This window comes from Arachis ipaensis, chromosome B09, assembly GCF_000816755.2.
Source record: "Arachis ipaensis cultivar K30076 chromosome B09, Araip1.1, whole genome shotgun sequence".
Taxonomy (NCBI): Eukaryota; Viridiplantae; Streptophyta; class Magnoliopsida; order Fabales; family Fabaceae; genus Arachis; species Arachis ipaensis.
Window position 1 is genome coordinate 88,127,062 of NC_029793.2, and position 14,835 is coordinate 88,141,896.

Consider the following 14,835-nt stretch of genomic DNA (forward strand, 5'->3'; position numbering starts at 1 on the left):
TGTAGGTCCCACAGAATCTTCACTACCCTACCTACCCCACTTAACCCCACCTACTTTCACACTTCCCCAAAAACCCTAGCCCAATCATATTCATTTCATTTTCCCAAACCATCATAACTCCCACCTACCCNTCCCCTACATACACACACTTCTCATACCTTCTCCACCCCACAAGACCGAGCCCTCTCTCTTCCTTTCTCTATTTTCTTCTTCTTCTTCTCCATTCTTCTATTTTTGCTCGAGGACGAGCAAAGTTTTAAGTTGGTGTTGAAAGAGCATAGCTTTTTTTCTTTCCATTACCATTCATGGCACCTAAGGTTGGAGACTCCTCTAGAAAGAGGAAAGGAAAGGCAGTAGCCAATCCCTCTGAATCTTGGGAGATGGAGAGATTCATCACCAAGACCACTTCTATGAAGTAGTGGCTGAGAAGAAAGTGATCCTTGATGAGCAGATAATTTATATGCTTTTTGGCATTATTTTTAGTATGTTTTTAGTAGGATCTAGTTACTTTTAGGGATGTTTTCATTAGTTTTTATGTTAAATTCACATTTCTGGACTTTACTATGAGTTTGTGTTTTTCTATGATTTCAGGTATTTTCTGACTAAAATTGAGGGACTTGAGCAAAAATCAGATTCAGAGGTTGAAGAAGGACTGCTGATGCTGTTGGATTCTGACCTCCCTGAACTCAAAGTGGATTTTCTAGAGCTACAGAACTCAAAATGGCGCGCTTCCAATTGCGTTGGAAAGTAGACATCCAGGGCTTTCCAGAAATATATAATAGTCCATACTTTGGCCAAGAATAAATGACGCAAACTGGCGTTCAACGCTAGCTCTCTGCCCAATTCTGGCGTCCAGCGCCAGAAAAGGATCCAAAACCAGAGTTGAACGCCCAAACTGGCACAAAAACTGGCGTTCAACTCCAAGAAGGACCTCTACACGTGCAACACTCAGGCTCAGCCCAAACACACACCAAGTGGGCCCCGGAAGTGGATTTATGCATCAATTACTTACTCATGTAAATCCTAGTGACTAGTTTATTATAAATAGAACCTTTTATCTCTATCCTTTATTCTATGTTTCGAAAACACCATTATCAATTTATATCTGCCTGACTGAGATTTACAAGGTGACCATAGCTTGCTTCATACCAACAATCTCCGTGGGATTCGACCCTTACTCACGTAAGGTATTACTTGGACGATCCAGTGCACTTGCTGGTTAGTTGTGTGAAGTTGTGAACCATGGTATTAGCATCATGTTTTTGGCTCCATTACCAGGGAAAGAAAGAGCGATAAATTTTACATAATTAAAGTGTAATCACAATTTCTGCGCACCAAGTTTTTGGCGCCGTTGCTGGGGATTGTTCGAGTTTGGACAACTAACGGTTCATCTTGTTGCTCAGATTAGGTAATTTCCTTTTTGTTTTCTTTTCAAAAAAAAATCTTTCAAAAATTTATCCTTTGTTTTCGAAAAAAAATAAAAAAAAATGTTTTCAAAAATATATTTTTATTCAAAATTTTTAAGAGTGAATTCTAGTGTTTCATGAAGCATGTGAAGCCTGGCTGGCTGTAAAGCCATGTCTAAATTCATTTGGACTGAGGCTTGCAATTTGTTATCAAGAGCAAGCTAGTTGTTGTTAATCCACCTGCTGCTGTTCCTGATTTACATGCTGAAGCTTGGCTGGCCATTGGCCATGTCTAGTGTTTTGGACCGGAGCTTTCATTGAAAGCTTGGCTGGCTAGTGAGCCATGTCTAATTCCTGAACTGAAGCTTTAGACTAAGAATGCAAGATTCCTGGAATTCATATTAAAAATTTTGGAATCCTTATTTTTCTCTTTCAAATAATTTTCGAAAAATCCAAAAAAATTAGAAAATCATAAAAATCAAAAATATTTTTGTGTTTCTTGTTTGAGTCTTGAGTCATGTTATAAGTTTGGTGTCAATTGCATGTGCATGTTGCATTTTTCGAAAAATTTCATGCATTCATAGTGTTCTTCATGATCTTCAAGTTGTTCTTGGTAAGTCTTCTTGTTTGATCTTGATGTTTTCTTGTTTTGCATCTTTAGTTGTTTTTCATGTGCATTTTTCGTTTGTTAGAGTCTAAACATGAAAGATTTCTAAGTTTGGTGTCTTACATGTTTTCTTTGCATATAAAAATTTTCAAAAAAATGTTCTTGATGTTCATCATGATCTTCAAAGTGTTCTTGGTGTTCATCTTGACATTCATAGCATTCTTGCATGCATTCATTGTTTTGATCTAAAAATTTTCATGCATTGCATCATTTTCATGTTTTTCATAAAAATTTCAAAAATCAAAAAAATATCTTTCCCTTTTTCTCCTCATCAAATTCAAAAATTTGAATTGACTTTTTCAAAACTTTTAAAATCTAGTTGTTTCTTATGAGTCAAATCAAATTTTCAATTTGAAAATCTTATCTTTTTCAAAAATCAAATCTTTTTCAAAATTCTTAGTTATTTTCGAAAATTCCAAAAATATTTTTCAAAAATATTTTTCTTATTTTTATATCAAATTTTCGAAAATAACAATAACAATTAATGTTTTGATTCAAAAATTTCAAGTTTGTTACTTGCTTGTTAAGAAAGATTCAAACTTTAAGTTCTAGAATCATATCTTATGATTTCTTGTGAATCAAGTCATTAATTGTGATCTTAAAAATCAAATATTTTTCAAAAACTAATTTCAATCATATCTTTTCAAAAATATCTTCTTATCTTATCTTTTTCAAAATATGATTTCAAAAATATCTTTTCTAACTTCCTAACCTCTTATCTTTTCAAAATTTGTTTCAACTAACTAACTAACTTTTTGTTTGTTTCTTATCTTTTTCAAAACCACCTAACTAACTCTCTCTCTCTAATTTTCGAAAATATCTCCCCCCCTTTTTCAAAAATTTCGTTTTAATTAACTAATAATTTTTTTTATTTGAATTTTCGAAAAACTACTAACCTTTTTCAAAACTATTTTCGAAAATCACTAACTCTTTTTCAAAAATTATTTTCGAAAATCCTTCTCCCTCATCTCCTTCTATTTATTTATTCATCTACTAACATCTCTTCCTCACATCACCAAAAATCCGAACCCTCTCTCTCTCTCTGAGTTCAGATTTTCTTTTTCTTTTCTTCTACTAACAATAAGGAACCTCTTTACTGTGACATAGAGGATTCCTCTTTTTTTCTTTTTCTCTTCTCTTTCTTATGAGCAGGGACAGAGAAAAAGACATTCTTGTTGAAGCTGATCCAGAACCTGAAAGGACTCTGAAGAGGAAACTAAGAGAAGCCAAATTACAACAATCTAGAGATAACTTGATTGAAAATTTCGAACAAGTAAAGGAGATGGCAGCCGAACCCAACAACAATGCAAGGAGAATGCTTGGTGACTTTACTGCACCAAATTCCAATTTACATGGAAGAAGCATCTCCATTCCTGCCATTGGAGCAAACAACTTTGAGCTGAAACCTCAAGTTTCTCTGATGCAGCAGAACTGCAAGTTTCATGGACTTCCATCTGAAGATCCTTTTCAGTTCTTAACTGAATTCTTGCAGATATGTGATACTGTTAAGACTAATGGAGTAGATCATGAAGTCTACAGGCTCATGCTTTATTCTTCATCAAATTCACACAACACACCCCTCTACACCCTTCTTGGCCGAAACACTTCCCACTCTCCCTCTCCTCCATTTCTTCTTCTTCTTCATCTATTCTTTCTTCTTTTGCTCGAGGGCGAGCAACATTCTAAGTTTGGTGTGGTAAAAGCATAAGCTTTTTGTTTTTCCGTTACCATTGATGGCACCTAAGACCGGAGAATCCTCTAGAAAGGGGAAAGGGAAGACAAAAGCTTCCACATCCGAGTCATGGGAGATGGAAGGTTCATCTCCAAAGCCCATCAAGACCACTTCTATGATGTTGTGGCCAAGAAGAAGGTGATTCCCGAGGTCCCTTTCAAACTCAAAAGAAATGAGTATCCGAAGATCCGACATGAAATTCAAAGAAAAGGTTGGGAAGTTCTAACAAATCCCATCCAATAAGTCGGCATCCTAATAGTTCAAGAGTTCTATGCCAATGCATGGATCACCAAGAACCATGATCAAAGTAAGAACCCGGATCCAAAGAACTATGTTACAATGGTTCGGGGGAAAGCAATTCGGGCAATTCGGCTGGGATTGACATAGAGGGAGATATCCTCATTAAAGAGGACAAGCCCATCACTAAGAAGAAGATGGAGCAAGCAAAAGAGCCCATTCATGGAGCTCAAGAGGCGCAAGAAGCTCATTACCATGAGATCCCGGAGATGCCTCAATTGCACTTTCCTCCACAAAATTATTGGGAGATGATTTCAGGTATTTTCTGGCTGAAATTGAGGGACTTGAGCAAAAATCAGATTCAGAGGTTGAAGAAGGACTGCTGATGCTGTTGGATTCTGACCTCCCTGCACTCAAAGTGGATTTTCTGGAGCTACAGAACTCTAAATGGCGCGCTTCCAATTGCGTTGGAACGTAGACATCCAGAGCTTTCCAGCAATATATAATAGTCCATACTTTGGCCAAGAATAGATGACGAAACCTGGCGTTCAACGCCAGCTCTCTGCCCAATTCTGGCGTCTAGCGCCAGAAAAGGATCCAAAACCAGAGTTGAACGCCCAAACTGGCACAAAAACTGGCGTTCAACTCCAAGAAGGACCTCTACACGAGCAACACTCAAGCTCATCCCAAGCACACACCAAGTGGGCCCCGGAAGTGGATTTATGCATCAATTACTTACTCCTGTAAACCCTAGTGACTAGTTTATTATAAATAGGACCTTTTATCATTGTATTAGTCATCTTTGGACGCCTGGTTCTTAGATCAGAGGGGCTGGCCATTGGGCCATGCCTGGACCTTCACTTATGTAATTTTAACGGTAGAGTTTCTACACTCCATAGATTAAGGTGTGGAGCTCTGCTGTTCCTCAAAGATTAATGCAAAGTACTACTGTTTTCTATTCAATTCATCTTATTTCGCTTCTAAGATATTCATTCGCACTTCAACCTGAATGTGATGAACGTGACAATCATCATCATTCCCTATGAACGCGTGCCTGACAACAACTTCCATTCTACATTAGATTGAATGAGTATCTTTTAGATCTCTTAATCGGAATCTTCGTGGTGTAAGCTAGAATGATGGCGGCATTCAAGAGAATCCGGAAGGTCTAACCCTTGTCTGTGGTATTCCGAGTAGGATTCAATGATTGAATGACTGTGACGAGCTCCAAACTCGCGATTGCTGGGCGTAGTGACAGACGCAAAAGGATAGTAAATCCTATTCCAGCATGATCGAGAACCGACAGATGAATAGCCGTGCCGTGACAGGGTGCGTTGACCATTTTCACTGAGAGGATAAGATGAAACCATTGACAAGGGTGATGCCTCCAGACGATTAGCCGTGCCGTGACAGAGTATTTGGATCATTTTCCCGAGAGAAGACCGAAAGTAGCCATTGACAATGGTGATGTATCACATAAAGCCAGCCATGGAAAGGAGTAAGACTAAGTGGATGAAGATAGCAGGAAAGCAGAGGTTCAGAAGAACGAAAGCATCTCTATTCTCTTATCTGAAATTCTCACCAATGATTTACATAAGTGTTTCTATCCTTTATTCTATGTTTCGAAAACACCATTATCAATTTATATCTGCCTGACTGAGATTTACAAGGTGACCATAGCTTGCTTCATACCAACAATCTCCGTGGGATTCGACCCTTACTCACGTAAGGTATTACTTGGACGACCCAGTGCACTTGCTGGTTAGTTGTGTGAAGTTGTGAACCATGGTATTGGCATCATGTTTTTGGCGCCATTACCAGAGAAAGAAAGAGCGATGAATTTTACATAATTAAAGTGTAATCACAATTTCTGCGCACCAATCCTTAAGGTCCCTCTCATGCTCAAGAAGAATGAGTATCTGGAAATTCGAAGAGAAATCCGGAGAAGAGGTTGGGAAGTCCTAACCAATCCCATCCAAGAGGTTGGGATTCTCATGGTGCAAGAGTTCTATGCTAATGCATGGGTTACCAAAAACCATGACACTAGTGTGAACCTAAATCCAAGGAATTAGATCACCATGGTCCGAGGAAGAATATTAGATTTCAGCCCGGAATGTGTGAGGTTGTCGTTCAACTTGCCTCTATTGCAAGGAGATCCTCATCCTTACACTAGGAGAGTCAACCATGATCAGAGATTAGATCAAGTGCTCTCAGATATCTGTGTAGAAGGCGCACAGTGAAAAAAGGATTCCCAAGGCAAGCCCATTCAGTTAAGAAGGGTTGACCTTAAGCCCATAGCTAGAGGATGGTTGGAGTTCATCCAAAGATCCATCATCCCTACTAGCAACCGGTCAGAGGTGACTGTTGACAGAGCCATCATGATTCATTGCATCATGATTGGAACGGAGGTGGAAGTTCATGAGGTGATTCCTCAAGAACTGTACAAGGTAGCTGAGAAGCCTCACACCAATGCAAGATTAGCATTCCCACATCTCATCTGTCACTTATGTAATTCAACTGGAATTGTCATAAATGGAGATATCTCCATTGGGGAGGATAAGCCCATCACTAAGAAGCGAATGAAGCAAACTAGAGAGCATGCACAAGGGCCTGTACAGCCGCCTCAGTATGAGATCCCTGAGATGCCTCAAGGGATGTATTTTCCTCTCCAAAGCTATTGGGATCAATGGCAAACTTCTCTTGGAGAATTGAGCACTACATGGAGCAATTGAGGATGGAGCATTAAGGACATGCCACCACCCTCAATGAAATCAGAGAAGATCAAAGAACCATTAGAAAAGACCAAAGGGCTATAAGGAAAGAGCAACAAAGGTAAAAGGATGACATAGAAGAGATCAAGTAGCACATTAGATCCTCAAGGAAGAGCACCAGACGCCACCATTAAAGGTGGACTCGTTCTCTTTTTTTATTCCTTTCCTTTATTATTTTCCTGTTTTTTGTCTGTTTATTTATCTGTTTTCTTGTTCTAAGTTACATGGTCATTTGCATTTGATGTCTTTAAGTTGTAAAATGTTCCGTATATCTCTCACCTTGCTTAAATAAAAAAAATTTTATTGAAAAGAACTGAGAGATGCATGAATTTCAAGTTTAAAATAAGCTTAGTTTAATTAGTTTGATGTGGTGTCATTTGCTTTTGTTTTCTGAATGTATGATTAAACAGTGCATATTTGAAGTTGAAATTTTAGAATGTTGGCTCTGGAAAGAATAAGGAAAAAGGAAAAATATTATTGATAATCTGAAAAATTTGAAAATTGATTCTTGAAGCAAGAAAAAGCAAAAAAAAAAGCAAAAGAAAAAGCATGTTGCAAAAGAAAAAAAATTATATGCATGCAAGAAAGAAAAAAAGGGCGAAAAAGAGAAAGACAAAAAAATAAATAAAAAAAATCCATTACTACCCAAAAATGCAGGAAAAGGAGGGCAGGTTGAAAAAGCCAGTAACCCTTTAAACCAAAAAGCAAGGGTAAAAGGACCCAAGGCTTTGAGCATCAGTGGTTAGGAGGGCCCAAAGGAATAAAACCCTGGCCTAAGCGGCTAAAACAAGCTGTCCCTAACCATGAGCTTGTGGCGTGAAGGTGTCAAGTGAAAAGCTTGAGACTGAGCGGTTAAAGTCATGGTCCAAAGTAAAAAGAGTGTGCTTAAGAACTCTGGACACCTCTATCTGGGGACCCTAGCAAAGTTGAGTCACAATCTGAAAAGGTTCACCCAGGTAAAGTGTCTGTGGCATGAATGTATCCGGTGATAATACTGGAAAACAGACTGTTTTACTTTTACTAGTCATTTGTTTAGTATTTAAAGGATTTGATCTATGTAATTTAAGACCTTATTGGAGACACTTTTTAACATCATACATTTTTTATCATTTTTTTTACTTCAGTATGAGTTTCTAAACCTCCTAGGTTAAGGGGAGGAGCCCTGCTAAGTCCTATGAATTAATAAAAGTATTATTATTTCTTCTTTGATCCGTGTTTGATCTATCTCTAAGATGTATATCCGATATTCATCGTGGTGAATAGGATGATCTGACAAATTAGCTATGTTCATCACATTAAGACGAACGTGCCTGACAAACACCTGCGTCTACTTGGGTTCGTGTGAATACTTGGAAGGAAAGCACGAGCCAACAGCTATGTTTATACATCTCTCAGACGGTTAATCCACGACTTCGTTTGGGACTTCTTGAGACACCAGTTCAGCCGATTTCTAGGGAGATTAGGGTCTCCGTGGTATAAGCTAGAATCCAAAGAAGCAGCATTCTTTGATCAGGAAGATTCGTCCTTGTCTGTGGCGTTTTGAGTAGGATCGCCAAGAGAATGTCTTGCTAGAGCTTCACCCTTCGTCAGATTGAATGATCACGGGCAATGGCTTTGATCACTTACAGCCTGCCATAGAAGAAGATCATTCACAAGCAAGGAAGACAGTAATACCAGAGTTCATTCAGAAAGACAAAGTAACTCCAACTCTTAATTCTATTTCTATCCTTATTTCTACCTAACATCCAAGTATTTATGACATATAATCATTCAAGATTTACATAATATAATCCAAATCATTCTGATTCCGCCTGACTAAGACTTGCAAGACAACCATTACTTGCTTCAAACCACAATTCTCGTTGGATCGACCCTGACTCGCTCATGTATTACTTGGACGACCCAGTGCACTTGCTGGTACTGCTACTGTACAAACAGTGTGGGGTTTGCGTACACGTGCACCAATACTTTTCACATAATTTCATTGTTTGCGTTCTTACTCTCTAAATTACTGTTTGATGCTTTTGATCCTCAAAACACCATTTTCTGCTTGCTTGACTAAGTGGGTCATTCGACTATAGTTGCTTGGTCCATCAATCCTCATGGGATCAACCCTCATTCACTTGAGGTATTACTATAGTGCACTTGCCAGTTAGTTTGTAGATTTTGAATTCTGCACCAGAGCCTTTGAAGCACCTAGAGCAAGCACGTGCACTATGGTGTGTGGCTGGCGTGCCAAAAGCCACCCAACCTCAAGCATTATACAAGACCAAGTGTGGCGTGGCACACCCTCGAGTCAATTCTCATCAACACTGGTGTGCACTATGGCATGCCTCGGAAGTGGCACGCCGGGCAACATCTCCAGAGGGAGCAAAACTCTCACCAATATTGGCGTGGCCCTGGACGTGTCTCTGGCGTGGCACACTGGGCAATTTTTCCATAAGGCACCTCCAATAGTCTTCAATCCTAGATGCCAAAAGCCACACGCCCTCACAAGACCTCATCGGCATGCCCCTGGACGTGTCTCTTCTTGCGTGGCATGCCAGGCAACATTTTCAGGTGTCTCAAGCATTCAGCAACACTAGCATGCATTGTGGCATGACATGCCCTAGAACCAACTCCTCTCACTAACAGGAGTGTAATATGGCGTGCCTGGGAAGTGGCACGCTAGGCCAACTTCCGAGGGAGCAAAACTTAACCAAGTGGGTGTGCACTATGGTGTGTGGCTGGCGTGCCAAAAGCCACACACCTGCAAATCCTTCCAAGACTCAAATTGGGTGTGCGTTGGACGTGCACTCGGCGTGACACGCTGGGCCATTTTTCCTGAAGCACATTTTGGGCGTATGAAGGGCGTGGCATACTGGAAAAGCATTCTGAACACTTTAACTTGGGCGTGCCTTCTCAAGTGGCACACCAATCTAGCACTTGATTGCTATTGGATTTTGTTCCAATTAAAGTTGGGTAAGGTGAGCATATTCGAATCCCTTGTGTTTTTGTGTATATATGAAACCCTAGGTTTGATTTGTGAAATTTTGTGTATTTGCTAGCTTAAATTGGTTGTGTTAAGTGTATTGGTGAATTGGTTGCTTGGAAGTGGACTTGGTGGCTGAGCTCATTAAACTTGGTTGAGGATTTTGGTGTTTTGTGCATATTGGGAATCGGCCAAGGTATGGTATCGGTTTCCTTTATGTAATATGTAATGTTTCGAGACACTTAGGCTAGTGACCTTTAAGATAAGACTAAATGATGCGGTTGTATGATTAATTGCATGTAAATGTTATGGTTAATGATTATTTTGATGAAGGTTGAAGGAGTTGTATATGGTGGAGTATGAATATTGATAATTATGATGATTGTGATGATTGGATGAATTATGATGTTAATAATGGGTAATTGTTGATGTGTTGATGATTGATGATGTTGTTGTTGATAGATGATGAGAAATTAGAGAATTTATGATGATAAGTTGATAAACAAAGTTTGTGATGGTATAGAATGGTGTATTTGTAAATTGTTTGATGTTGGAATTATTGATTATGTTTAAGATGGTTATATTGAGAAGACATTAAAGAAATTAGGAGGATTTGATGGTTTGATAGCTACATGCTTGAGAAATGGTTGGGAAGTGTTTACTATGAATATTTGAGTTGTGTTGATTGTGTTTTGTTTGGTTTGGTTTTAGAAGTTTTGGAAAAATTAGAGAATTGTCATTTTTGGTAAAAACCTATTTTTGGTGAACGTTGGCGGATCATAACTTGAGCCTCAGACATTGAAATTGAATGATTTTTTTAAATTAAAGATGATTTCAAGAGTTTTAAAATGATATAAAGTTTGAGGAAAATGGAGTTTTATAGAGGAAGTTATGAGCGTTTGAAGTTCGGTGCAAAAAATCTAAAATTCTGCAGCTTTAAATTTTTCAAAGTCTGGTTCAGCATGCATACGCGGCACATGCATGCGACGCTGGTAGTGGTCTCTGCCCAGCACTCCCACGTACGTGGCGTATGCATGCGTACGTGGCATGGTCCAATTTTACCTGGATGCGTACGCGGCACATTGGCACGCGTACGCGAATGCATTTTCTTCAATGTTTGTACGCACGACAGGGGTGTGCCTACGCACGGCTCCTGTTTTGCTGAAAATTTATTTTCTTCACTTTTTCAAGGATTCTCTAGCTTTATAAATTTTTTTAATTATCATTTAAGATTTTTATCTAGTAATTAGGCCCTAAGACTATTAGAGATGAGTTAGTAAATTAAATTGATGAGTTTCTATTATAAGTTTAGAAGACGATGAATTAGGCTTGGGAGTTCTGTGGATGAAATAGCTTGAGTGTCTTGGCAGAGTGTTGAGGTGACGATGAATTAAGAAACATGAATGATTATGGTTAATAAGATGAGTATAAGCAGACTTGTGCTATGAGCAATGATCTCCGAGATTGAGTATGTGATTGTGATATGCATTATTCTCCATCACAGGGGGCTGTGACAGTCTCCTGCCTACGTTTGGATGTGAGAGCTGTGACAGTCTCCCGCTCACGTGAAATGCATTGATTTGTTGAGTCACTATGTGCCTCGGGCAAGGGCTGTGCAATCTCTTGCTTGTCGAGGTAGCGGTGCTGCCGTAGGGGTCGAGGTAGTCTCCCGCCTACGTTGAGATGTGAGGACTGAGGCAGTCTCCCGCTCGTATAACCTTCTCTGCCTCCAAAGTAAACTCGGACGCTATAACCCAAAAGAGTGTGCCGAGCACTATAACTCGCGGAGCGTAAGAAAGAGTGAGCAGGGTACTATAACCCTGGTCGTGGCAGAAAGGCGACATCCCAAAAATGTGTCGGGTTGGCATTTTGAACCGACAAGTGATATCACGAGCCAAATAGGATAGGCATTCATCATATGCTTCACCTATATGCTTGTTTGCTTGATTTATTTCTGTTGTGCCTAAATGCATTACATGTCTACTTGCTAATTGTTCTACTTTCTGTATATATACTTTACTTGTGCTTTACTTTTTTGTGTTACTTGTGTTTTTTGCTAGGATTGAGGAGGCTCAGTAGGCGGTGGCGATGGGATCTTATGGCGGATAAGTTGGTGAAGGCTGTGGGACGACGATGTTTTAGTGATAGTTAGAAATCCCTTAAGTTAGAATACCCTAATTTATGGTTTGAATTATTTATTTCGTTAAACTTGAATATCTGTACCGATGTGAAGTTCTAGGATTGCCTTTGGCATCCTAGAACCTTATATCTTATATATTGGGCACTGTTACCATACTGAGAACATCTGGTTCCCATATCACATTTTGTTGTTTTTTTCAGATGCAGGTCGTGACCCACCTCGATGAGTTGCGAGATGGTGACGGAGTAGAGGATTTTTTGCTCTCTTTTGCATTTTGGTTTACTTTGTCAAAGATATACTCTCACTTTTATATCTTTGTTGCCTTAGAGGCTTGACTTTGAGAGATAAGTTGTATAAGTTGTTTTAACTTAAAAATTCTATATCGTCTGTATGTAACTAGTCGGCCTAAACTCTACGGGTTATGGCTAGAGATATTATGACTATCATACTTACATATAGCTATCTTGATTATTATTGTATTATGTCTTTTCTAATATCCTGTACCATTATGCTTTGGGTTATCGTGTATAAGTAGAACTGTCGTGGCACTTTGTTATCCTTTGCTTTACGGCATGAGGTAAGGCTTAGGAAAATTAGCGTGTTACATATAGCAAGTAAATAGCAGAGAGGATAATGTCCGGGTTAGCTACCGGATGTGTTGGATTCTAGCAAAATAATCGACACGTGAGCTCATGACCAGTAGGACAGGCATGCATCATATGCATCTATGTGATATTGTTGGGTGTGCATATTGTATTTGGTTTGCCTATGTGAATATTTCTGTTTAACTGCTAATTGCCATACTTGCTGTAATTGCTCTTGATTGTGTTTGAATTTTATTACTTGTGAATGTGACTGTTGGTTCAGACTATGGTGGTCGGAGTGTTGGTTTGATTATGCTTTGGGTCAGAGGCCGTGACAGTTTATGTTTTAGGCCAAAGGCCAAGATTGTGTTTATGTTAGACCGGAGGCCGTAATTAGTTATGTTTGGGCCGGAGGCCGTGATTAGTTATGTTTGGGCCGGAGGCCATGATTGGTGAGTTTGGATTGATTGATCCTTTGGTATATATTGAATGTTATGTGTTTTATCAAGAATGGAATTTTTATAAATTCAAGATATGCAGTTAGATTTTCGGATTTATTTATATGTTGATGTTTGAATAGATTCATAAAACAAACGATAATCACTGCAATTGAAATCAGTTTTCTCTATACGTATCCTCTTATGACAATTCTTAAAAATCCTCTACTGAGAACCAGCGAAAACGATGTTCTCACTCCCTATAGATTTTCCTTTTCAGGACGGACGAAGAGTTTAAGGAGTTTCTTTCGAGCATCAGATTGTATTCTATATTATTGTATATACAGTTATAATTTTCCCTCGCCTTTATTATTATATTTGTAAGAGAGATAGGAGTTATAATGATTTGTATGCATGTATATTTGTAAGTTACTTGTAGAAGAAGATTTGTATGTATATGTATATATACGAGGATTGTGATTTGAATTGGGTTATATATGCATGTTTGATTGAGAAAAAGTATTTTCGGTTTTTCAAAAAAAAAGTGATACGGTTTTGAGTCAAAGGCTCCTATTTTATTATTAAATATATGAAAATCGTCATAATACTTCTCACTATTAGGGTGACACAGCCGAAAGTGTGACATTCTGATAGTAAGAGTGTTACATGTTGCACATCACATGAAGTATACTAGGAAAAATTTATAAACTTCAGAAAATAAATCAAAAAACAAGAAGCTAAATGATGAAACACATGTTCACTTCATACAATATCTTTTCTTTTCTTTTCTTTTCTCTTTATTGGGAGTCACCCATACAGCCATACAATATTTGCCTTATATATAGTTGAGTATATAATGCCAATTTGAACCTCAATGTAGAAGCTATTTTCAATGCAACCCTTGAATTTTAATATATAATAAAAACTAAAAGCAAGTTCTCCCATCAATGCCTCTTAAATGTATTCTTTATTCATTATAATACAAAAAGAAGCAAAACAAAAGGAAGATATGTACACAATATATTATATTATTATTCAACACAAACATCAGAATTTTACCTGAATTGCTTGATCAAAAGTATAGAGATTTTGCTTAACAGTTTGTTTAACAGAGGGAGGATATGGAAAGCAGGAGTCGATTATAATTCGTCAAGCACCACCAGTTTGTTTAACAACTGCTAAATTAGATAAAAATAAAATTATTATATGTTCTATCTAATCTCCTTATCCCACCCCATGAATGATAATATTTAATTCCTTCTTCTCCTTTTCCAAAAAGAATCGAAAAAATTAAAACAGAAGTATGTTCTTATACATGTTGATCTACTACCTGAATATCTACCAGAATTTTGTGTCATCATCTTCTTCTATTTTTAGAACCACAAAAAATAAATGAACAGATTCGGGTGCACATTTATATGTATATATTACTAAATGTAAGCTTTCTAACTAAAAACTTCACTACAAGGCACATAATAAATCAAAATAGTAGTATAAGTAGATCAACAAGTACATTCAAATTCTTAACAAGAACATAATTATTTATTCATGCTTTTATGTTAGCACAATCACAATGACAATTGAAGATATAGAGATTTTGCTTTATATAATAAAGCATATAATAGACATAAAACTAGAAAAAGTAAATATTCAAATTGCTTATATTTTATAATGTCCTTTTATAGTTTGAAAACAAAGAATAATGTTATCCTACTGCAATTAAGTGTGGTTCATGCATGAAAGAGATAGGAATATCCATATTATCCATTATGTAATTTATTTTAATGACCAAATCTGCCACTTTACTTTGATTGAGACAAGAACTTGTGAAAAATAAAAAAAAAGTTCATTTGATTTTATAATCTTTTATTTTGAGGGTGAGATGTGTCT

At 37.8% G+C, this 14,835-nt stretch overlaps 1 long non-coding RNA gene across 2 annotated transcripts in view; it reads right to left on the reverse strand.

Moving 5' to 3' along the window:
* LOC107618083 overlaps positions 13,839-14,835 on the reverse strand; it is a 2,343-nt gene continuing 1,346 nt past the window's right edge. For both annotated transcript variants that reach the window (XR_002354783.1, XR_001615135.2), the window contains one exon: positions 13,839-14,120. This is a non-coding gene — a long non-coding RNA (uncharacterized LOC107618083). The remainder of the gene's footprint in view (positions 14,121-14,835) is intronic.